Below are 26,647 nucleotides of genomic sequence, written 5' to 3'. Positions count from 1 at the left end.
ATCTGGTCTTTTGGGGTTTTAGAAATAAGACTGTGTTTTACACAGAGTAAATAAATGTATACAAGAATTACATTTAAGAGAGGTTCCTAATTAAATCTTTTTTATATTTTATATTAATACTACCTAGTAACAACAACAACAGCATTTAAAGAATGCTTTATATCTTGCAAAGTACTTACACATACATTATCTCAATTTTATACAGTGGTCATTCTGTTTACTTTAAAAAAAGTTTAAATTGCAACATTAATATTTAAAAAGATAAGACAAGCGACTGTTTTGAGCAGTATGTGAATTATTAGAAGTTGATAATATAAAGGTCATTTCTATTATTAGATTGGATTCATTAACTAATTTGTTTCTCATTTTATTTTAGTGCTACACTACAGATTTTATGATCTTCAAAGTAGGGATAAGTGGAAGATTTTGTTTTTGCCTCCCACCAGATGCAACTTGCAGATTCAGGATACTTAAATTGATTTAGAAATTTAAGAGAGTAGTAGAATATATATATATATATACTTTCAGGCAGTCTCCAATAGCTGCTCATAGTTTTAAAAATGATATTAATACAACAACACACACTAAAATCTTATAATAAAAATAGCATATTACAATAAGAATAATATTGTATCATACGGATGCCACATTTTTACAAGTTTACTTATTATGCACAATTCTATGAGGAAATCATAGAATTAGCTCAAGGCTAAGCAGATTAGCCTTGAGATAATCTTGATTTTTATAGTACACAAAGTTCTGCCTTATGGGTAAAGTTTTTATAGTTTCATGTATGGTTAGCCTGAATATTTTTGAAAAATTAAGAGTTTTAACCTTCTATTCTATGCACATTTATGAGATATTTTGGGCATGTTCAAAGACATTCCAGGTCAAATTTTGTTTACTTGGCAGCTGGGATGGTAGTAGGCAAAGTAGTTAAATTTATTATGTTGTTGCTGTTGTTAAATGCTGTTGAGTTGGTTCTGACCCATAGCGACCCTGAACAGGGTTTCCGAGGCTGTAAATCTTTACAGGAGCAGAAAGCCTCTTCTTTCTCCTGTGGAGTAGCTGGTAGTTTCGAACTGCTGACCTTGCAGTTCACAACCCAATTCGTAACCACTACGCTGCCAGAGCTCCAATGTACTTATGTATACATGCATTTGTAAATCTGTAAGTGAGACAGAATCACATTTACTAAAATAGATGTGTATGTGTAAAGCAATTATATTCAAATGCTTCAGGAAATTCAACGAACATCCGTTGAGTAATGTAAGGGGCTTCCTAGGGAGGGATTAGTCTAGGTGTTCCATAGTAGGAAAGTATGGAGTAGACAATCACCGAGGTCACTTTCAATCCTAAAATTCCACGTCTTTAAAAAAGTCATGTTTTGTTTTCTTCAGGGATGTAAATTTACAGAATTTACTTGTTTTTGAATAATATTTGGATAAAAGGTTGCTTAAATTAAGTTTTAAGCTCTACTGGATGGAAGCTAGCATTGCAGATATTCTCTACTAAATCCTTTTGAAATCGAGCAAAGATATCAGCTTGAGAACCAAGCCATAGATATTTTCAATAACCTCATATGCATGTGAAAGCTGGACAGTGAATAAGGAAGACCGTAGAAGAATTGATGCTTTTGAGTTGTGGTGTTGGAGGAGAATATTCAAAGTGCCATGGGCTGCCAAAAGAACCAATAGATTCGTTTTGGAAGAAGTGCAGTCACACTTGGAGGCCAAGATGGCCAAACTTTGTCTCTCATACTTCAGACATATTGTCAGGAGGGACCAGTCACTGGAGAAGGATATCATGTTTGGTAAGGCAGAGGGTCAGAGAAAAAGAGGACGATCCCAACGAGACGAATTGGCCAAGTGGCAGCATTGATGGACTCAAGAGGGGCAACAGAAGTGAGGTTGGCCCAGGATCGGGCATCGTTTCATTCTGCTGTGCACAGGGTCACTATGAGTCGGTACCAACTCGATGGCACCTAACAACAAAACAACAACAACAATATTCTCTACTCAACAGTTTTATAAATGCTGGGAAAATAATGGTAAATGACACAAGTCTCCACCTTCATGGAGCTAAAACTCAAAAGGAAGACACAAAAAGCAAGTAAACAAATTAATTCAGATAATGGTAACTCTAAGAAAAAAAATAAAATATAAAGTGTGATATGATCAATCAAATATAATGATTGATTAGGGATGCGAAGAGACTATTTTCAATAGTGTGAGAGGAAAAACCTCTTGGTGGAGGTGTCATTTCAAAAGGGAAAGGCAAAAAAAAAAAAAAAAAAGAGTCTTGCAAAAATCTGGGCAAATAGTTTTTCAGATATAAGGGATAGAAGACCTAAGATACAATAAAGTTTGAACTCCTGGTATGGAACTACAGGATAAACACTGTACCACAAGGTTGGTTTGAATCACACAGTTGGTGGTTCAAATCCACCATTCACTCCCTGGAAACCCTGTACAGGGTCACTATGGGAGCTGGAACTATCTCAAAGGCACTGATCAACAACAATTATGCAATGTCTTCCACACGACCTGGGGAAAAACCATATAGGTGTAAAGAGATGAGTGATTAAGACATAATCCTTGTGTTTTACTTGCTGAAAGTATCATAAGGTATCTGGTGGTGGTTATGTGCCGTGAAGTCGATTCCGACTCATAGCGACCCTGTACAGGGTTTCCGAGACTGTAAATCTTGACAGGAGCAGAACGCCTCATCTTTCTCCAAGGGAACAGCTGGCAGTTTTGAACTGCTGACCCTGACATTCGCAGCTCGATTCGTAATCACTATGCTACCAGAGCTGGTAACATAGTGGTTATGAGTTGGGCTGCGAACCTTAAGAATCAGCAGTTCGAAACTACCAGCTGTTCCACGGGAGAAAGAGGAGGCATTCTGCTCCTGTAAAGATTTACAGCCTCGGAAACCCTGTACAGGGTCGCTATGGATCAGAACCAATTTGATGGTACTTAACAACAAGTTTTTCTTATAAATTAGTAATCATTTTCATGCTCAATTAATAATGTTCAGTATAAACATTGTATATCATGTGATTTTAAAAGAGTGGTACATGGTAAAGAAACTTGCTAGAGAAAAGTGTTTGAGGGAGTTAGAGTTTGTTTCTGCAAGGTGATACTTGAATTGGGTTCTGTATGTAGTGTGATCTAGATTTTACTCTGTAGGAGAAGTCATGGAAATAGAAGTCATGGAAATTCTGGGAGAATATGTTGGATTTGGAGAATGGCAAAATACTCATAATCCTATAGGGTAGTTTTAGAGTTCTGGGACCTCATAGGAGAAGTTTGCTAAAGGAATGAACTGGCTGTAGTATGAGGCCTTTATCCTATATGAGAAGCCATTAACAATTTTTTTTTCCTTCAATGGAATTGATAATCAGATTGTGCCTCAGGGTGGAATTTTACATTCCACTATCAATTTACAATTAAAATGACAAATTAAATGATACATATTTTTCTCTTTTGGGGGGAAAAGGATTGTTTTTCTCTCTATTAAACGAGAAGTGAATACTTTGTATTCATATTAGCAAGATTTTTATGAAAAACTGAGTTTGAAAGGTTATAATTTGTCTTACAGAGAATTTAACTTGTTTCTTATATAAGAGGGCTTCAAAAAGTCCATGGAAAAATCCCATTATCTCTGAATTCCACTTTCGCACAAACTTTTTAAAGTCCTTTCCATATAGAAAATAATGCTAGGAGTTAAATGCTTTAAATTTGTGGATGCAATGTGTTATTACTTGGCTAAATCAGAATAAAACTAATTAACAATATAATCACTCAGAAGAGTTGATATCTAACTTATATTACTAAGCATTGTTATTCATTGCCATCAAATCAATTCCAACTGATGGTGACCCCATGTGTGCACAGTACAACAGCTCTACAGGGTTTTTTAAAAGAGACCTTCCAGAAGCAGATCCCCAGGTCTGTCTTCCGAACCAACCACCTTTAAGCCAGTAGTGAAGCACTTAACTGTTTGCTCCCCTCAGGGACTCCATTATCCCTATAAGCACTTATTTTACAATGCTAAAGTGCTGTTCTGAGGGAGAAAGATGAGGCGTTCTGCTCCCTTAAAGATTTACAGCCTCGGAATCTCTGTACAGGGTTGCTATGAGTTGGAACTGACTCCATGGCACACAACAACAACATGTCTGAAGTAGTGTACTGGTTAGGAATCAGGCTGCTAACCTCAAGTCCAGCAAACTGAAACTACCAGTCATTCCGCAGGAGAAAAGGTGAGGCTTTCTGCTCCAGTAAAGATGTACAGCCTTCAAAACTCTATGTAGGGTCACTATGAACCAGAACCAACTCCACAGCACACCACCACATCCACAATGTATATGTATTACTCAGAAGGTGTTACACAAAAATTACATTCTTATTTTAGGTTACTAGCATAATTTTTTACTTCTAAAATACCAAAAAAAAAAAAAAAAACCTCCAAAAAACTCAAAATGAGTTATTATAATGAAATGGAATCGATACAATTCGTTCTTTATTGTTTCATACTTCGAACTTATTTTAAGGAGGGCCCAGACGCTAGAGAAGAATATCATGTTTGGTAAGATGCAAGGTCAGAGAAAAAGCAGAAGACTCCCAGTGAGATGGATTAGCAAAGTGGCAGCATTAATGGGCTCAAGCTTGGCAACTAGTGTGAGGTTGGCCCAGGACAGGGGAGTGTTTCCTTCTGTTGTGCACAGGGTGGCTTTAAGTCGGTACTGACTCGATGGCACCTAACAACAACAACAAATTCTTTTATTCACTAAGAATGCAACTTCAGCAAATAATTACTTTGATAATGCACATATGTATCACTTTATCACAGCAAAAATCAATGTCTTCTACCATGATTTGGAGCTCAAGCCCTTTCATTGTGCATGCAGTCTACTTTAAGCTAAATAAAATGGAGTTGATTAGAATTATCCTATAAGAAAGCTAAGCCCTTGTGTCGCACTGTAGGATAAACAGTAGACTACTAATCTCAAGGTCAGCAGTTCAAACCCACCATTCGCTTATGGAAACGCTATACAGGTTAACTACGAATTGGAACCAACTCAATGGCAAACAACATCAGAGAGTTGTAATTTGCTTAGATTTCATATGATACAGTTAGTCTCTGGAGCTAACCAGTCTGAACTGGAATCACAGATCCACCACTTTTAACTAGCTCTGTGACTTCTGTTCCCTATACTTGTTTTCTCATTTGAAAACTGTGAATAAGTAACAGTATTACCTTCAGGACTGATGTAAGGAATAAAGGTTCTTGAGAGGTTTTTGCTTTGTTTCATATACATGAACTTCCTATATTAAGGATGAATTTCTAAGGCGTATGAAAATTGTTGAATTCCAACTCACAGTGAGCCTATATAGGATTTTCGAAGCTGTAAATCTTTACAGGAACAGAAAGTCTTGCCTTTTCCCACGGAGCAGCTGGTAGATTCGAAGCGCTGACCCTGTGGTTAGGAGTCCAATGCATAACACACTATGCTTGCCACAATATATTCCACAGTGTGCATTAAGTGCTTATTCATATCATATTTGCAAATGAAAACAAGAATAATGTAGCCTTACATTTTGAGTCTAGGCCTGATTTTCCTACCAGGAATTTGATTTAGATGACATCTGGTTAGATTGATGCACAGTATTTTGAAAAACAAAAAAAAATTAGCATTGCTTTGGTGTGGCACTATAGGATAAGTGCTAGACTGGCAACTACAAGGTTGCCAGTTCAAACACACCAGCCACTCTCAGAAACCCTATAGAGGATTACTGTAAGTCAAGACCAACTTGATGATACACAACAATTTCCCTGATGACAACTGAGATAATAAAACTAATTATAAAGCATGTAAACAGTATGACAATGACACAATACTAGGATTCAAAATTATTAGTGGCTGTAACAAAAGTAGCTGATTTCTGTATTGCATGATTCATTCATTCATTTTATCTTGCAGTGATGCATTCATATGGCATGCCACTTATGTAATTTTATTTAATGAAAACCTTACATAATAAAGCTTAATATGATTTATTAGGCATTAAGGAGAATAAAAATGATTCTACTATATATTTATCATAGCAGGTTAATTAATGCTTGAATTTTTTGCATGCTTGTCTTAAAAGTACTTGTGTATGATTATTTAATAGGAAATTTACCTCTACTTCTATTACGAATGCGAGATCTTTGAGCTGTTCCTATTTATTGCAATGCATTTATGGTTGTGCATTTTCTCTTTGTCACCTGAAGCCAAATATTTTGTCAACATCTTGCTTGTGTTTTCTTAAAAAGGAAATTCTTTTATGAAATTAGAACACTGAGAATGCCAGTGCAGTAGTGCAAAACTATTCTTTATTCATTCTGTATGCATACAAATAACATATATTGTTTTTTCCTCCCTTTAACCCATAACACATACCTTGACAACTAAGCCTTTTGAGGTATTAACAATAAATTCCATAAAGGAAAACAAAGTAAGGAAAGTAAACCATATAAGTAATGAATTAGAAGTACGTGTGTTGAACTCAAAGTAAAGTCACTGTTTTTATTGATTTCCTTAAAAAAACCCAGTTACCCACTGCTCTCAAATCAATTCTGAATAATAGTGACCGTAAGAGGACAGAGTAGATTTAAAGCCTTGAAAACCTTATGCTGGATTGCTATGAGTCAGAACTGACTCAACGACACTAAACAACAGGACAGAGTAGAACTGTCCAAAGTTATTTCCAAGCTGTAAATCTTTATAGCCACCACTCATCTGTCAGTTTGTCATACTGCACTGACTTGCATGTTGCTGTGATGTTGGAAGGTATGAAATCAGTACTTTTAAATACCAGCAGGATCACACGTGGTCAACAGGTTTCAGCTGAGCTTCCAGACTAAGACCGTCTAGAAGACAAGAGGCATACTGCTATTGAATGTTTATGGCATCTTATAACCTTATGAATATCAGTGGTTAGCAACAGAATACTGACAATTAATGCATTATAACCAAAATACTCTCATACAAAATACTGTATAGTGCAGGAAGACAAACCCTCAGGTTGAAAGGCATTCAAAATACAACAGGGAAAAAGCTGCCTCCTAAACAGTAGGGTTTACCATGATGACGCAAATGTAATAAGGCTTTCTGCTAATGGGGCATAACTCTTAAGTGAGGAGAGACAGCTATAAATATCCAATAATAATCAGAACATGGAATGAAAAGGAATGCAAAAAGATCACTATCTGAGGCATTTAGTGAGCTGAAATGGAATGGTATTGGCCATTTTGAACCTGACAGTCATATGGTTTACAATGCTGGGAATGGCAAATTGAAGTGGAAAGGTGTCACATTCATCATCAAAAAGACCATTTCAAGATCTAGTTTGAAATATAATGCTGTCTGTAATAAGATAATATCCAAACACCTACAAGGAAGACCAATTAACAGCACTACTATTTACACACCAATCACTAAAGCCAATTATGATGACACTGAAAAATTTTACCAGCTTTCTTCAGTCTGAAATTGATCAAACATGCTATCAAGATGGTTACTGGAATATAAAAGTTGGAAAAGAGGTGGGATTAGTAGTTGGAAAACATGGCATTGGTGATAGAAACAATGCTGGAGATCACATGACAAAACTTTGCAAGACAAATGACTTCATTCATTGCAAATACCTATTTTAAACAACCTAAAATTTAACTATACGCATGGACCTAACCAGATGAAATACACAGAAATCAAACTGACTACATCTGTGGGAAGACATATAGAAAGAAAGGCTCCTTATCAGCAGCAAAAACAAGGCAAGAGACATACTATGGACCAGGATCAGCAACTGCTCGTAAGTTGGCCAAGTTGTTGCATCTAAGATTAATTCATTCAGAAAACCTTTACATGTCAAAGATGAGAGTTCTACAGCAAACAAGAAACTTTCAACTAATGTCTCTAATGCCAGCAAGCCTCAGCCTCTGACCACGAGCAGGGTACTGGTGAAAGGTAACAGAGCCTCAAATGTGACAACCATTACTAAAATTAGAAGTACTCAGAACAAACTTGTGCGACCTCCTATTAGAAGTCACCAGGATAGTGGCCAAGACAAGCAGAAACAAAGCATCATCAGAGTCTCCGCAGTTCAGTTCAGTTCTGAACGTACAATTCAGAAAGGGCTTCATAGAAAAGAATTAGCTCAATTAAAAACTGATGCATCTACTGTCAAAACTAGTTTTCAGAACATAAAAAGAAATGAGGCACGATCAAAAACACAGCATATGGAAATAGACAGAAAAGTCAAAAACCACCAATCAGCAAAGGCATAGTGTAGCAGCAGACAAATGTCAGTAACAATTCTGCTCATCCCAAAGAAACTGCAGAACAGAGAAAAGCTCTTCCCACTGAGTGGAAAGCTGACAAAGGAAGACTGCTGAAAAGGCTTCCTAGTGCAGTAGTTGCCCAGCCTGAGCCGGAAGGGCAAAATGGAAACCCAGTTTGGTCCTTCTGGTCCACCATGGCAGAAGACTATAAACAAAGATTATTTCCTGAAAAAGTAGACATTTTCTGAGTGCCTGAACCTGATTAATGAGGGATTGTCACACTGAATGGCCTAATTACAAATATTCAAGATGCCACAGCACTTGTTAAGTATTGGGTTTGCCTTGCACATCTTGAACCTGTCACAAGTCCTATTGAAAATATTATTGCCATCTATGCAAAGGCCACCCTAGCAGGGGCGCATCCTATTGAAGAGATGAGACATGCAATTGCAGATATTTTAAAACCAGGAAGACTCAAGAAAGAATTAATTTTGGAGAGAACACCGAGGGTGCTTGTGCAACTAAGCAACAAGTCCAAGAAGTCAACACTGACGACCTAGATGTTCATCTAGAGCCAGGAAAACTGGTTATGGAAAATATTCATGGAAGTGTGGTACTTCATGATTGTGATAATGGGCAAGAAGACAAAACAATACATCCAGCTAATGATGTTAAAACAACTGATAAAGAAACTGGAGAGTTGCTTGATTAAATTCAGTGTATCTACTACGCCATAAGGAGCTCTAGCAGCATAGTGGTTACAAATTGGGCTGCGAACCTCAGGGTCAGCAGTTCGAAACTACCAGCTGTTCTGTGGGAGAAAGATGAGGCTTTCTGCTCCTGTAAAGATTTACAGCCTCGGAAACCCTGTACAGGGTCGCTATAAGTCAGAACCGACTCCACAGCACATAATAACAACTACTACGCCATACATACAAAGTGCAAAAAAGAAGATTCCATTTGAAGAAACAAATTTTATATTTAAAGAGATGAAGTTTCTAACACCAATGAGACATTCTCAGCGTCTTCAGGATAAGACTTCTAAATTACCAGATATGTTAAGAGACCACTATCCCTGTATGTCCTCTCTAGAACAGTTAACAGAGTTGGGAAGTGAAACTGATGCTTTTGTATGCCGGCCTAATGCAGCACTATCCCGTATGTACTCAGAAATCGAAAAAGCAGAGAAGAAATAAAGTTGGAATAAGGGGGTGGGGAGGTGGGGAATGAGTTTTTTGTTTTTGTTCTGATGAACCCTTTATTATAGGGACAGACTGAACTCTCTTTTGCATAAAGAATCTCTAGACTGGGTCAGAGAAATCCACCAGATAAAAGTCACCATGGAGCAATCCCTGCCTCTACCTCCCGGAAACCCTCACTAGGATCACCAGAGATAATAAAGGCAGCTATCCCTAGGGCCAGGCTGGTTGAAGGGTCAGGGCTCCTGGATGCCTGGCAGGTCACAGCTACCCTATCTCCCGCCTGAGTTGGTTGTCCAGGACCTAGAGCTGTTGGAGGAAGCATGAATTGGGGCAGATAATCACAGTGGATCTGTACCACCTTGATGGCCTCTACCAGTGTCATGTTCTCGCAGATCATGAGGAAGGCCGGGACAAGCGTGGCAGAGTGGCTCACCCCCACGGCGCAATGGACCAGCACTCGGCCTTGGGGAACACTGAGGGCTGTTCGGATGTGTTGAGCAACAGGCAAAAAGTAGACACTGAGGTCAAAGAAAGGGTTGTCATCAGCCTCAATTCCGTAGTACTCCAAGGACATCCCATGATAGAACTTGACACCTGTGTCCACTTGAAACTTTCCCGCAGCAGCATTCACAATGTGGGTGACCCCCAGTTGAATCAGTTTGCTCTTGTCCCACGCTGCACAGTATGCATCTCTCAGGTAAAAGTTAGGCCAGACCTCAATGAAGTGTGGAAGTCCAGTAGGCCCACAACAGCCGCTGCAGTGAGGCCAGAGTGGGCAGCTGGTAGGGGCCCGCCTGGGCTGCCCTGTGGATCTTGGGCCTCCTGAGGTCCTGCTTCTGCACTGAGTTCATCCTGGAAGGCAGTGGATACTGTGGTGGTGGAGGCAGGCCCACCAAGGTGCAGTGCTCAGGTGCCCCTAACTGTAAATTCTGTAAGTTCAGAACTGAACTGTAAGTTCAGCAGAAGCTGAAGAAAATTAAAACATGTTGTCTAGAGCCAAAATATGACTTTGAATGTATCCCACCTGAATTTAGACATCATCTGAAGAACAGATTTGATGCACTAGACACTAACGACCCAAAACCAGAAGAGTTGTGGGATAACATCAAGAACACCACACAGGGAGAAAGCAAAAAGATCATTAAGGAAACAAGAAAGAAGGAAATGACCAAAATGGATGTCAGAAGAGACTCTGGAAGAAACGGGCAAAATACAGAATGATGCAGAAAGTATCAAAAGAAGATAGAATACACAATCACTGTACCAAAAAGAAATGGTCAATGTTCAATTATTTCAAGAGGTAGCATATTATCAAGAGCGAATGATATTGATGGAAGAAGTCCAAGGTGCGCTGAAGGCACAGGCAAACACCAAGACTCCAGGAATTGATGGAATACAAATTGAAATCTTTTCACAAACTGGAAGTACTCACTAATCTCTGCAAAAAAATATGGAAAACAGCTACCTGGTCAACTGATTGGAAAAAATCCATTATTTCTGCCCTTTCCTAAGACAGGTAACCTAACAGAATGTGGAAATCATTCAACAATATCATTAATATCACATGCAAGTAAAATTTTGATAGCAATCATTCAAAAACAGCTGCAATAGTAATTAACAGGGAACTGCCAGAGGTTCAAGCCCGGTTGAGAGTATGTGGAATGCAGGATATCATTGCTGCTGTCAGACAACTCTTAGCTGAAAGCAGAGACTACCAGAAATACACCTGTACTTTTTTGACTGTGTGGATCATAACAAGCTATGGACAACATTATGAGTTGTTTGAGTATTCCAGAACACCTAAAATTGTGTTCATGAGGAACCTGTACATAGATCAAGAGGCAGTCATTCTAAAATTACAAGGGGACATGAGATGGTTTAAAATCAGGAATGATGTGTACTAGAATTGTATTCTTTCAACGTACTTAATCAATCTGTTTGCTGAACAAATAATCTGAGAAACTGGATTATATGAAGAAGAACATGGCATCAGGATTGCAGGAAGACTCATTAACAACCTATGAGATGCAGATGATACAGACTTGCTTGCTGTAAGAGAAGAGGAATTAAAATACCGAAGATGATCAAGGACCACAACTTTAAGTATGGGTTGCATCTCACTTAAAGAAACCAAAAATCCTCACCACTAGACCAATAAATAACATCATGATGTTGTTAAGTGCCGTCATGATAAGTGAATAAAATACTTAAGTTGTCAAATACATCATTTTGCTTGGATCTGCTATCAGCATTGATTGAAGTCAAGGAAACAAATGACATAATGAATTAGGCCAATCTGCTGCACAAAGAGATGTGAGTTTGAAGACCAAGGCTCACCTGACCCAAACCATGGTATTTTCAACATCCTCACTGGCATGTGAAAGTTGAACAATGAATAAGACTGCAAAGAACTGATACATTTGAGTTATGGTGTTGGAGAAGAATATTAAAAGTATCATGGACTTGCCATACGATGAAACAAATCTGTGTTGAAGACTACGAGAATTCTCCTCAGAAGCCAAATGGCAAGACTTCATCTCTCATATTTCATACATATTATCAAGAGGGACCAGTCCTTGGAGAAGAACATCATGCTTGGTAAAGAGAAGGGTCAGCTAAATATAGGAAGACACACACACAACAATATGGACTGCCACAGTGGCAGAAGCAATGGACTCAAGTATAATAATGATTTTGAGGTGGGCACAGGACTAGGCAGTGTTTTTGTTCTGTTGGGCATAGGGTTGTTATGAGTAGATGGCACCTAAAATAAACAACAAATCTTTAAGGAAGCAGACCACCGTATCTTTCCGAGCTGTGCTTGTTAGGTCTTTTAATTAGTTAATCTGGTGCTGTTCTAAGAAAGTTGCTTTCAAGTAAAATACTTTCTTTTAAAAAATTATTAAAATCACTAGAAACTGGAATTTACCTACCAAAAACACTGAATTATGTTTCTCCTCCGTTTTTCATATTGTTGTTGTTAGGTGCCATCGATTCTGTACAGACTCATAGTGACCATATGGCACAACAGAACAAAACACTGCCTGGTACTGGGCCAACCTCACAATTGTTGCCATGCTTGAGCCCATTGATGTTGCCACTTTCCAGCGACTGGTCCTTCCTGACATATGTTCTAAATATGAGAGTCAAAGTTTGGCCATCCTGGCCTCCAAGAAGCACTCTGGCTGCACTTCTTCCAACACAGATCTTTTGGTTCTTTTAGCAGCCTGGGGCACTTTCAATATTCTCTTCCAATACCATAACTCAAGTGCCTCAATTTTTCTACGGTCTTCCTTATTCACTGTCCAGCTGTCACATGCATATAAGGTTACTGAAAATACCATGGCTTGGGTCAGACGCACCTTAGTCCTCAAGCTGACATCTTTACTCCTCAACACTTTAAAAAGGTCTTTTGCAGCAGATTTGCCTAATGCAATATGTTTGATTTCTTGGCTGCTGCTTCCGCGAGTGTTGAATGAAGAGTGAAGTCCCTGACAACTTCAATCTTTTCTCCACTGATAAAAATGTTGTCTATTGGTCCAGTGGTTAAGGGTTTTTGTTTTCTTTACATTACTAAAGCACATGTTGTTGTTGTTAAGTGCCATCGAGTCGGGTCCGACCCATAGCGACCCTGTACAGGGTTTCCGAGGTTGTAAATCTTTACGGGAGTAGAAAGCCTCATCTTTCTCCCGCGGAGCGGCTGGTAGTTTCGAACCGCTGACCTTAATTTGATAATTAAACAAAGACAAAACTCATTCAAGTCAACTTACAATTTTTGATGGTTTTAGTGATTGTCATACACAGTGGTGTCATCCAACATCAAATATTGAGATATGCTCACAATGCTCACTATTCTAAGAAAGAGGTAACTGACTAGTACAGTTTAGAAAACATTGACAGAAGTTTTTAATGCCAAATTCGTTCTGCTTAGTTTGCTGGGATTAAACTGAAGTAATTAGAGAATTTATTCTTCAGATTAATCTACATCCTAAGCTATTAATAAAGGTATTATTTTTAATTGAAAACTTAATGTACATTATTTTTATTTGAAAAGTTAATGTATTTGTGACAATGTCAATAAATATCAAAGAAGAATGTGGCATCAGTATTAGAGAAGAAGACTCATTAACAACCTGTGAAAAACTTATTGGAAGAGAAGAGGATTTAAATACTGATGAAGATCAAGGACTACAGCTTTCTGTCAATTTTAACATTTCAGAAATGATACACCTTTATTTCTGATTAATTTACGAATCAGGCTGTGAACCACAAGGTCAGCAGTTCGAAACTACCAGCTGTTCGGCGGGAGAAAGATGAGGCTTTCTGCTTCCGTAAATATTTACAGCCTCGGAAACCCTGTACAGGGTCGCTATGAGTCGGAACCGACTCCACAGCACATAACAACAACAACAATCTTCAATTGGCACAGAAAAACTATAATTAAATTCTTCTGATTACTAACATCATATTCAAATTTAGGTGTCCTGGTGTGGCAGTACAGGATAAGCACAATGTAGCGGTTCAAACTAACTAGCTATTCCTCGGAAATTCTATAACTGTGTCAGAACTGACTTAACAGCATTAAACAACTACATTCCAATTAGTGACCTGAGAAGCTTAAATATACTTGGCCATCTTCAACTCAAGTTATTCTGGGTTGAATTTTTAAAAGAAAATAGAAATTATTTTCTTGATAACTTATCTATTTTATAATTTGGGATTCCATTTCAATGAGGAGTCCTGGTGTGGCACATTAAGATAAGCAACGGACTGCTAACAGCATTGTTGGTAGTTCAAAACCACCAGTCCCTGCTCAGAAACCCTATATAGTTGGTATGAGTCAGAACCAAATGAATGGCCCTTAGTAAAAATAATATATCAATGAGGCAATACTGTTACTTATTCACTTTTAAATTTTTATATGAAACAAATAAAATATTAGGTCATGTGATTTAAGAGAATTATGGTGAAAGTAACAAACAGCATTGCTTATAACATAAAAAGTAGAAAATGACGATGAAAAAAATGAAGATAGTAAAAATCACTTGTAATCTTGCAATCCCACAAACTTCAAACTGGGACAAAATATAATTCGCCCTTTTGTGTATTTTTGGTTCTCTGTGTTTTAAAGAACTATAGTCTGTTGTTTTTCACCTTTATCAAAGCAATATAGATTAATGTGAGTCCTGGCATGCTGCTGCAGGATAATACACTAGACCGCAAGATCGCAAGATCGCTCTGAAGAGCAAAGTCAGCAGTTCAAATTCACCAGCCATTCCTTGGAAACCCTATACAGGGTAGCTATGAGTCGGAACCGACTCAAAGGCATTTAACAAAACAACATAGCTTAATGTGGAAAATCCAGAAGATTAAAAGTAACAAAAAAAGGAAAACTCTCCACCACCCTGTGAAAAACAGTTAGCATTTCTGTAATAGAGAAAATGCGGTTGACTCACTTATCTGTGAACCTGAATTAAAAAAAACTTACATCACAATCATTTTCAGTGTTATTTAATATTTATTAAAAAGCATGATTCCTAATGGCTACAGTGGATCTAATGATTCCTTGGATTCCCTGGGCAGTGCAAATAGTTAACATGCTTGGCAACTAGCAGAATGATTGGAAGTCTGAATCCAACAGAAGTGCCTAGGAAAAGGTCTGGTGACCTACTTCTGAAAAATAAGTCAGGAAAGCCCTCTAAAGCACAGTTCTAGTGTGACATATACAGGGTCACCACAGTTGGAATCCACTCAACAATAACAGAAAAGAGAAAATGGTTCCTTATTATTAAACACGTAATTTCATTTTGATCTTCCACTTTCATAAATAGTATTGTGGTGAACATTCTTGTACCTGAATTTTTACAGCACATATAATTTCTTTAACACATTTCTTTAGGTGTAATTTGCATTTTGAGACATATTAACTCTTTAGTTAATAGCTCCAATATTTAACAAATTGTTCTATTTTAAAGAAATTACTTTTTAAGCTTTTGTGTCCTCTTTATAAAAATACGTATAACAATGATACTTACTAACTCATAAGATTGTTGAGAGTATGTGAAAATATGTATAATACTTAGCACTTTATATAGGATATAGGAAATCTCTCAAATGGGGCTTTTTACAAATACTTTCTCATAAGTGATTCTCGTCTCTCACACTGTCTATTGTATTTTAGTCCTTTTTTTTTTTAAACTATACATCATTCTATCACTAATTCATGCTTAGGGACCAAGTCATTCTTATTTAATAATATATACTTTCACTAACATATATTGAAACATCATACAAAGAGCCTAGTATTTGTTAAATGCACGAAAGGTTATTTTCCATAGTTTTCAACATTTACTTTGTTTTCTAAACAGAAAGTCTATGCCAATTTACATTCTAACTAGCCATTAAGAGACTGTCCTTTTCACTTTACTGCCAATGAGACCAAGCTATGGCTGTGTAATGCAACAAAAATTAATTCTAAATTGTGAAGCTGTAAACTGATTATTTGGAGTCCTGGTGTGGCGCTGTGGGTTAATGCACCAGGACTGCAAAGCCATGTGAACTGCAACGTCAGCGGTTCAAGTTCACCAGCTACTCCTTGGAAACCCTATACAGGGTCGCTATAGGTCAGAACCGACTCAATGGCACTTGACAACAAACTGATTATTTACATTTCTATTTCTATGTTTTCTTATAAGATTAATTTTTTTAATTGTAGGAGTAATAATTGCTGTTGTTAAGTGCCACTGAGTCCATTCTGACTCATAGCGACCCTGTGGGAGGATTTCCAAGGAGCGGCTGGTGAGTTTGAACCACTGATGTGGCTTGAACAACCTTCCAGTCCAGTGCCTATCATATAGCGACACACCAGGATTCCAGAAATTATAATAAAGAGTTACAATTCTGTCTCTGGTTCCCTCCCAAATGTCATTCAAGCTTTCTGAAAAGAGGCAAACAATTTTTAACATCACAGATATGAGCTTAAAATATATACATACTATGAGAAAATTAACCACAAAGTAGTGAACAATGTAAAAGTTTAAGCAAATATTTGCTAATTGATTGCACTTTATCAACTTTAAAATGTACACTAAAAATGGTAAAATTTACAGTTTGTATTTTCACTGTTTAGTGGTTAAGAGTCAGTCTGCTAACCTCAAAGTCAGCAGCTCTAAACTACCAGCTGTTCCACAGGAGAAAGATGAGGCTTTCTGTTCTTGTAAAGATTTACAGACTCGGGAACCCCATGCTGGGTTGCTAAGAGTCAGAACCAACTCCACAGCACATCAACAACAACAGTAACAAACACCACCACAAAGCTTCAAAATCACTCCATGTCCACAGATGTACAGGAGACTCCCTTGGTTAGAAATGCTCAATAGGACAACTCTTATTTGCCCTATAATGTTACGCAAATTTATACTAATTTTTTAATAACTGAAACCACCCTTGCTTGCATAAAGATTCTTCAGAATCATCTCCACTTGCTAAACCATCACCTACTGCTCTCGCTCATGGAGCTTTTAAACCTTCATTAAAAAGGCTTCCAATGTGGGACTCTATCCAGAGAAGCAGCGACTCCAGAGATGGAGGCAAAGATGAGGACAAGGAGTGATTGAGAGCAGCTAAGGACTCTAGACTCATGGAAAGAGAAAGGCTGTGTGCTGGGGGCCAGGAGGCTGGCTTTAAAGAATGTGCCCTTTGGTTGTTTAAATGATTATATATTCCTGAGTGTTTTTGTGCACATCAAAACAAAACAAAAAAAAACAGAGTGAATAGAAGCAAATACTGTTGAATGGTGATGCGTGCAGAGGATTGTAATCATTGCAATGAAATGAAATACAACAGGATGAATGCAAAACTGATTATCTCCTATGTAAACTAAACAATCATTCAATTCACAATAAAACCTTTTTTTTAAAAAAAAAAAGAAGAGATGGGCAGACCTATACACAACATGGACTGGTCTGTCACCTGATCTACAAAGACTGCAGTTTTGCATGGCCTTCTCTTTCACAGATGATTTAAAAAAAAAAAAAAAAAATTTTCATTTCTTAAAATCTAATGAAATAATTTAGCATGCTTGTAGACTTGCTTTGTATATACTATACTACATTGAGTGCTCATCCATGATCCCTAGTGGTGTGGTAGTTTAAGCATTTAGGCTGCTAACAAAATGGCTGGTTGTTTGAACCCACCAGCCAGTCTATAAGAGAAAGATAAGGAAGTCTCTCTGCTCCCCTAAAGACTTAGCCTCAGAAACTCTATGGAGTTCTATTCTAATACGGTCCCCATAAGTTCCAGAATCAACTCAATGGCAGTGAGTAAATGGGTGGTGGTGGTTGTGTGCATCATTAGAAACCATTTGAAAAAGCCCAGGTAAGCAAATAATATCACAAAGATATTTTTTGCTTTGTTTAAAGTAGATAGAGCAATCTTCTACTATATACCATTCAGGAGCTAAGTCAGGAATATTTTTATTTCTCCTTAGATTGCATTTGAATGTTAATAACACACTAGGTAGGTACAACTGAAATGTGTGAAGCAACCACCACAGATGGAAAGTGTAACAAATGTGTCACTGATTTGTGTATTTTTAATTTATAATGGCATAACATAAAACATCTTACCATCAGTTACACGCATAATGCCACCTTATAAAATGTTATTGACATTAAAAAAAAACAAAAAACCATACTTAAAGACATACTTAGGAACGGATCTCATAACCAGGAGATTCACTGCCAGTTTTCAAAATTGTGAATAGTTTGTCAGTGGTGGTTAGTTAAAAGCAAAATAACATTAAGGTAATATACTAAATACTTTCTGTATGTTCCTCATTATTCATTTGTTCCACAAATATTTACTTATCAACTATTATGTGCCAGGCACTATTCTAAAAGAAGACTGTGGTGTGTGGTGTGGAGTTGGTTCTAATTCATAGAGACGCTGTACAGGGTTTCTGAGGCTATAAATCCTTACAAGTGTACAAAGCCTCATCTTTCTCCAACAGAACGACTGGCAGTTTCGAACTGCTGACCTTGAGGTTAGCAGCCTGACTCATAACCACTACAGTATCAAAGTTAGCAGTGTATTAACTAAACATAGGGTATGGGGAAACTTAAAGGAATACAGAGTATATATAGAATGATGATTGAAATAGGGGTGGTCAGGGAAGTCAAGTCCTCCCCTAAAGGTGCTTGAGTGAACCTGTGGTAAGCAAGCCTCTGAATACCCATGAGAAAGGTTCCAAGAAGGAACAACAGCAAATGCCTTGAGAAAAGGGTCTGGATGGAGGACAGTGTTTAAAGAGAAGAAAAGTACAAAAATGCTGTAAAGTCATCATGAGAACTTTTAACTCTAAATTTATTCATGTAACTGCTCACAATTGTTCTACAAAGTTAGTGGAATTCTTCGCATTTTACAGTTTTTGTGGGTTAAGCCCTAACTTATTCAAGGTGACTTATCTGGTGAATAGCAGAACTAAGATCTGAACTCACTTTGATTCCAAAGACAAAACTTTTTTCATTGAATTTATTCTAATATATTTCTAGAAGTCTTCAAATTATTTTTAAATTTATAAACCAGGATCCATAATGAGATTTACTAAGAAAATGACTCAGAAAATAATACCTTTTACTGTTGTTAAGTACCGTGCAGTCGGTTCTGACTCATAGTGACCCTGCACAGGGTTTCAGAGGCTGTAAATCTTTACAGGAGCAGAAAGCCTCCTCTTTCTCCCGCAGAACCGTTGCTAGTTTCAAACTGCTGACCTTTCCTGTTGGCAACCCGACTCGTAACCACCACGCTACCAGAGCTCCTTAATACTTTTTACTATGCATTGCTATTTGTGCCCATTCCAAAAAGAAGTGACCCAAAAGAATGCGGAAATCATTGGACAATAGCATTAATATTTCAGGTAAATAAAACTTTGCTAAAGATGATTTTAAAATGGATGCAACAGTACACTGACAGGGCACTGCCAAAGGTTCAAGTTATATTCAGACAATGCAGTGGAACTACGGATATCACTGCTGACTTCAAATGCATCTTGGCTGGAAGCAGAGAATACTAAAGAGGTATCTGTTTACCTGTGCTTTATTCACTATGCAAAGGCTTTCGACTATATGGATCATGACAAGCTACGGATAACATTTCAAAGAATGCGTATTCCAGAACGTTTAATTGTGCTCACGAGGAACGTGTACACAGACCAAGAGGCAGACAACTGAACAGAACAAGAGGACACTGAATGATTTAAAATCAGGAAAGGAGTGTGCCAGTGTTTTATTCTCTCATCATACTTATTCAATCTGTATGCTGAGCAAATAACCTGAGAAGCTGAATTATATGAAGAACATGGCATCAAGAATAAAGAATTTGCAAATCATACAACTTGCTAGCTGAAAGTTAGAACTTAAAATACTTACTGATGAAGATCAAAGATCTTCAGTACGGGTTGCACTTCAATGTAATGAAAACAAAACTCCTCACCACTGGACCAATAAATAATACAATAAATGGAGAAAAGATTGAGGTTGTGAAAGACTTTATTTTGTTTGGATCCACACTCAACAGTCATGGAACCAGAAGCCAAATGATGTATGTTGTTGTTATGTGCTGTGGAGTCGGTTCTGACTCATAGCGACCCTGTACAGGGTTTCCAAGGCTATAAATCTTTATGGGAGCAAAAACCTCATCTTTCTCCTGCATAACACCTGGTAATTTTGAGGTGCTTTGTTGTTGTTATGTGCCGTGGAGTCGGTTCCGACTCATAGCAACCCTGTATAGGGTTTCCAAGGCTGTAAATCTTTATGGGAGCAGAAAAGCTCATCTTTCTCCCGCAGCACAGCTGGTAGTTTCGAACTGCTGACCTTGAGGTTTGCAGCCCAATTCGTAGCCACTACGCTACCAGAGCTCCTTTTTGAACTGCTTTAGCACTGGGCATCTGGCACACAAGACTTCTTTAAAGTATTCAACAGCAAAGATGTCAGTTTGAGGACTAAGGTGCGTCTGACCCAAGCCATGGGACATTTTCAATAGCCTAGACCACAAGGTCAGTTTGAATCAAAAGTTCGGCGATTCAAACCCACCAGCCGCTATTCAGAAACCCTATGTAGGTTGCTGTGAGTTGGAATCAACTCAACAACACTTAGTAACAAACAACAACATTCCTATGTGAAAGTTAGACAGTGAATAAGGAAGACCAAAGAAGCACTGATGCATATGAGTTAAGGTGTTGGAGAATACTACCAAAGGTACCATGGTCTGCCAGAAGAGCAAACAAATCTGTATTGGAAGAAGCATGGCTAGAATGTTCCTTATAAGACAGGATAGCGAGAGTTCATCTCTCATATCTCTGACACATTGTAAGGAGGGACCAGTCCCTCAAGAAGGACATCATGCTTAGTAAAATGAAGGGTCACTGAAAAAGGGAAAGAGCCCCATCGGTATGGATTTGCACAGTGCAGCAGCAAAGGGCTCAGGGCAACAATGATCCTGAGGATGGTATAGGACCACACAGTGTTTCGTTCTCTTATACAAAAGGTCGCTGAGTCATAAGCAACTCAAAGGCACTTAACAACAACAATGCAATGTTATGGTTTTAAACATGCTGGTTCTGACCACTAAATTGATTTCACAACCCACTACTGTGAAGACAAAACTGTGGACTGCATCACATCAATGGGTTGTGAAGTCAATTTAATGGGTGAGAACCAGCATGCAAAGTAAAGGGGCAAAAGCAGGAGTCCTGGTGTGACACTGTAAGATAAGCACTTGATTTCTAACTCCTAACAAAGTTCAAACCCACCAACCACTCCTCAGAAAAGCTAGACAGGGTTTCTATGTTTCAGAACTGACTTCACAGCACTTACCGAGAAGCATATAATAGCACTATAGGATAAACACTGGACTGAAGACGTCAATGTCCACCCAGAGTCATCTTGGAAGAAAAGTTATTGCTTAAAAATCAGCCACTGAGAAGACTAAAGAAACAGCTGTATTCTGACACACACACAGTCACCAGGAGTCTGAATCCACTTACAGGCAACTTCTTAAATACCATTATTAACAGTAAAATAGTTGCCTCTTAAATCGTATTTCTTTTGAAATGCCAAAAGTCCCAATTTGTATATGGTTCTGAATCACAACGCTAAGAATAATTCCTTTGTTGTTCATTATTATTATTACTATCATTATATTGTGAGGAATAGCTTAAATTGGGAAGTAAAATGTAATGAAATTAAGAGACTGCATGCATTAGAAAATACGTATGTATAACACTGATAGTCCTGGTATGGCACTGTAAGATCAGTTGTTGTTGTTGTTGTGTACCATTGAGTCGGTTCCGATCCATAGCGACCCTTTATAGAGTTTCCGAGGAGCGACTGGTTAAGCTTGAACTGCCGGCCCTTCAGTTCAAACGGCATTGCAGTCTGACGCATTGGCAGTTCAAACCCACCAGGGTCCTTGGAAACCCTACACAGGGTCATTATGAGTCACTACTGACTTAACAGTACTTAACAATTCACTGCCATTGAATCAATTCCAACTTACAGAGACCCTAAAAAATGTACTTTCTAATGAGTTCTTACAAATTTATATAACTGTGTAACCATCACCGCAATCAAGATAAAGAATATTTATCCTCAAGTTCTCAACCCACTCCCGGCCCCAAACAACCACTGATTTGCTTCTTGTCACCCTAATTTTTTTGCTAGGGTTTCAAATAAATGCAATAAGTACTCTTGTGTGTCTGGCAAAGCTCATTAAAATATTTTTGAGATCAGTGTTGTTTCATCTATGTCAGTATTTCATTTCTTTTAATTATCCTCTTGTGTAGTGCTATTCCAATGATCACCTGAAACATGTTTCCTGAATGTATATTTGGTACAGTAAATATCCCACCTTCCCAGTAGTTTTACTGTATTTTTCTATATCACAAGGCTGCTAAAACCTCTTCTAGATTATGTGCTACTATAGTTAAATATGTATATAATTATGTAAAGGGATGACTTATAGAAGTTGTTGATGATGCTGTTGTTAGGTGGCACTGAGTTGGAACCGACTCACAGTGACCCTATGCACAATAGAAAGAAACATTGCCTGGTTCTGTGCCATCCTCATAATTGTTGTTAGGTTTGAGTCCATGGTTGTACCCATTGTAACAATCCATTTTGTTATGGGGACTTCCTCTTTTACATTGACCCTCTAATTTGCCAAGCAAGATGTTCCTTTCTAGGGATCAGTCCATCCTGGTAAGGCATCCAAAGTATATGAGACAAAGTCTCTCCATCTTTGCTTTAAAGGAGCATTCTGGCTGCACTTCTTCCAAGACAAATTTGGTTTTTCTCTTGGCAATCCTGGTGTAGCGCCGCAAGGTTAGCACTCAGCCTCAAAGTTGGTTTGAACCATAAGGTCAGCAGTTCAAACTCACCAGTCGCTCCACAGAAGCCCTGTATAGGGTCCCTGAGTCAGACCCAACTAGACGGCACTTAACAACCACAACAAATGGCAATCCATGGTACTTTCAATATTCTTCTCCATCATCATAATTCAAGTGCATTGATCCTTCTCTGGTCTTCCTTATTCATTGGCCTGCTTTTGAATGTATGTAAGGCAACTGAAAATATCATGACTTGGGTCAGGCACACCTTATTCCTCTAAATGACAGCTTTGTTCTGTAAAACATTAAAGAATTCTTTTGCAGCAGATTTCCCTAATACAATACACCATTTGATTTCTTGACTGCTGCTTCCTACAGTGTTGTGGATCCAAGTAAAAAAAAAGTAAACATTTTTCTGGTATTCTCTGCTTTCAGCCAAGATGCATCTGACGTCAACAATGATACCCCTTCATTTCATGTTCTCGTCTGAATTCAGCTTGAATTACTGGCAGCTCCCTGTGGATATACTGCTGCAATCCTCTTGGAAGTATCTTTAGCAAAATTTAATTTGTATGCAGTATTAGTGAGATTAGATGATTTCTGCATTCTGTTCAGTCACCTGTCTTTGGAATGGGCACAAATATGAATCTTTTCCAATCAGTTGGCAAAGTAGCTGTCCTCCAAATTTCTTAGCATAGATTAATAAGCACTCCAGTGCTGCATCAGTTTTTAAATATTTCAATTTGTACCTTATAAAAGTTAGCCAAGTATAATGAAAAGTATACAGAGTTATGTGCTAACTGGTATAGGCATGCATCCACTATATCACTGCAATGTGATGGGTGACTGTTACACGGCCTTTTCTTTCTACTCAGTCTTAAGATGTCCATCAAATGACTGGGTGGGACTAAGCAAATAAGGTACATGAAATTCTAATTAGGAGATCAGTCAGTTTTGCCTACCCTCTAGGCTTAAATTAAAATATGCTATCTCAGAGCTGGATAGGGCAGTGGAACTGACTACCAAGAGCATGTCTTCTGAAGTTAGAGGAGGTAAGGTGCTTCCACCTCACCTCTTGTGCAACCCACCTTATACATTTAGGCAAGTTAGTTAAACTTTTTAAGACTTGTTTTTAGGTGCCACCTACTCACAGTGACCCTGTGAACAATAGGATAAAACAATGCTTAATCCTGGGCCAACCTCACAATCACTGCTAAGCTTAAACCCAATGCTGCTGCCACTGTGCCAGTTCATCACGTTAGGGGTCTTCCTCTTTTTCTCTGACTTTCCACTCTACCAAAGCATGTTGTCTTTCTCCAGGGAATGGTCCTTCCTGATAATATGTTCTAAGTATGAAAGACAAAGTCTGGCCATCCTGACTTCCAAGGAGCATTCTGACTGTACTTCTTCCAGCACAGATTTGTTTGTTCTTTTGGCAGACCATGGTACTTTTTTTTAAAAGCTTTTAGTTTCCCTATTTTTTAAAAAAATGTAACTATACTTGCTTTGAATCGTTGCTGAAGTATTAAATACACTGTGAGATTTATATTTAAAGGTCACACATTATAGGCTCTTGTAAAAATGGTTTAATTTGGTGGTGATTTAAGGGGGAATAAGATGTAGCACTGCAGGATAATGCGCTGGACTGCAAGGTCAGTTTGAGCTGCAAGATCAATTTGAGCCACAAGGTCGGCAGCTCAAACCCACCAGCCACTACTCAGAAACTTTATACAGGGTCGCTGTGAGTCAGGACCAATTTGGCGGCACTTAACAACAACACAACAACAAGACCTGTGATGCTGTATGGTCAGCACAGGACTGTGAATCACAAGGTTGGTAGTTCAAACTCACCACCTTCTCCTTGAATCCTGTACAAGGTGGCTTTGAGTTGGAACCAACTCCAGAGCACTTAACTAAACAACAAGTCCCAATCAGATGCCTTGAAGGCACATTGGTTAAAGTACTTATCTGCTACCTGAAAACTCAAACACACCAGCCAATCCACAGGAGAAAGATGTGACAGTTCTACTACTGTAAACCATACAAGGCAGTGTAGTGGTTACGAGTTGGACAGCTAACCTCAAGGTCAGCAGTTCCACAGGAAAAAGATGATGCTTTCTGCTCCTGTCAAGATTAACAGCCTTGAAAACCCTATGCAGGGTTTCTACGAGACAGAACCGCACGCCACCACCACCTTGTCCTATGGAGTCCTGGTGTGGCACTGTGGGATAATGCACTGGACTACAAGGTCAGTTTGAATCTCAAGGTTGGTGGTTTAAATCCAACAGCCACTCCTTGGAAACCCTATACAGGGCTGCTATGGGTCAAAACTGACTCAAGGGCACTGAACAGCAACAACACCCTGTCCTGTAAGTGTCACTATGTACCGGAATGAAGTGACGACAGTGGGTTTGGTTTAGTTGACATCTAGTCTGTCTCTATACTAACAAAATTGCACCAATCCATAGAGTTGTTGGAGTCCTGGTATGGTACTGTAGGTTAATGCGCTGGACTACAATACAAAGTTGGTTTGAATCACAAGGTCAGTGGTTCAAACTCACTAGCCACTCCTCGGAAACCTATACAGGGGCAGTATGGGTTGGAACTGACTCAAGGGCACTTAACAACAGAGGTGCTGGACTCTTGGTGTGACATTGTAGGATAAGCACTGGACTGCTAATCACAAGGTTGGCAGTTCAAACCCACCATATGCTGTTTGGAAACCCTATAAGGATCGCACTGAGTTGGACGGAACGACTTGATGGCACTTAACAACATCTTAAGTTTCAGTTTCACATCTCATTAATATTACTTCAAAGAAACCCAAGTTTATGTTCTTTAATAATAAAGTTTTACCTAGTAGAACTTATATGTAAATCTCTGCTAATCAACGTTGTTAAGTACCATCGAGATGATTCCGACCCATACTGACCCTGTACAAGGTTTCCAAGGAGCGACTGGTGAGCTTGAACCACCGAACTTGCAATTTTAATTAGGGTGCATAAAAACGTTTTGAGAGGATTCTTATCTCTATTACTCAGATTATAAAAACACATAAAAAATTAATACTTTTTATGCACTGGACTGCTAACTATAAGGTCAGCAGTTCAAAACCACTAGCCACTCCTCAGAAACCCTGTATAGAAGATCCAACTGAATGGAACTTAATGTTAGTGGAAAAGGAGACAACCAAGAAATTAACCTGAGTCTGGTTCTGTAGACTTTTAAGTGCCAATCATTTTTCCTTCAGAAAATTTCAATGCTTGCTGTATACTAGGCAGTCTTCTAAGTGTACTAAAGATATAGTCATGGGATGCATATAAGATGCATAATGTCTGTTTGGCCAACACAGGATCACATATACATCTGCCATTATAATGTTGTTGACTAAGTGCCATAGAGTTGATTCCGACTCACAGCAACACTGTATAGGGTTTCTGAGACACAGCTGGTGAGTTTGAATTGTTGACCTTGTGGTTCAAATTGATCTTGCAGCCCACCACATTAACCCACCGTGCCACACCAGAGCTCTGAAATCCAAGAGAATGGGATGCAACAAATGCAAGAGCTTTGTGCATGCAACACTTATATCTCATGTGTCAAAGTGATTGTGCTGCCAGATGTATAAGAGTGCAATACATGTATAGCCTACTATATGTTTCAACAATCAAAATATACACCTATGCTCCTGGCTTATGTTTCTACTATACTGTACTTTCATTCAATGTGT

At 38.3% G+C, this 26,647-nt stretch overlaps 1 protein-coding gene and 2 pseudogenes across 1 annotated transcript in view; 1 reads left to right on the top strand and 2 right to left on the bottom strand.

The window, feature by feature from the left end:
• The window catches only part of CNOT2 (CCR4-NOT transcription complex, subunit 2), a 184,307-nt gene that overhangs the window by 152,578 nt on the left and 5,082 nt on the right, over positions 1–26,647 (bottom strand). The window lies entirely within an intron of this gene.
• Positions 2,055–9,527, top strand: LOC102822029 (annotated as a pseudogene).
• Positions 9,798–10,384, bottom strand: LOC102821645 (annotated as a pseudogene).

The sequence above is a fragment of the Chrysochloris asiatica genome, unplaced genomic scaffold (genome assembly GCF_000296735.1).
Source record: "Chrysochloris asiatica unplaced genomic scaffold, ChrAsi1.0 scaffold00033, whole genome shotgun sequence".
Classification (NCBI taxonomy): domain Eukaryota; kingdom Metazoa; phylum Chordata; class Mammalia; order Afrosoricida; family Chrysochloridae; genus Chrysochloris; species Chrysochloris asiatica.
This window is presented reverse-complemented; position numbering and strand designations above follow the sequence as displayed.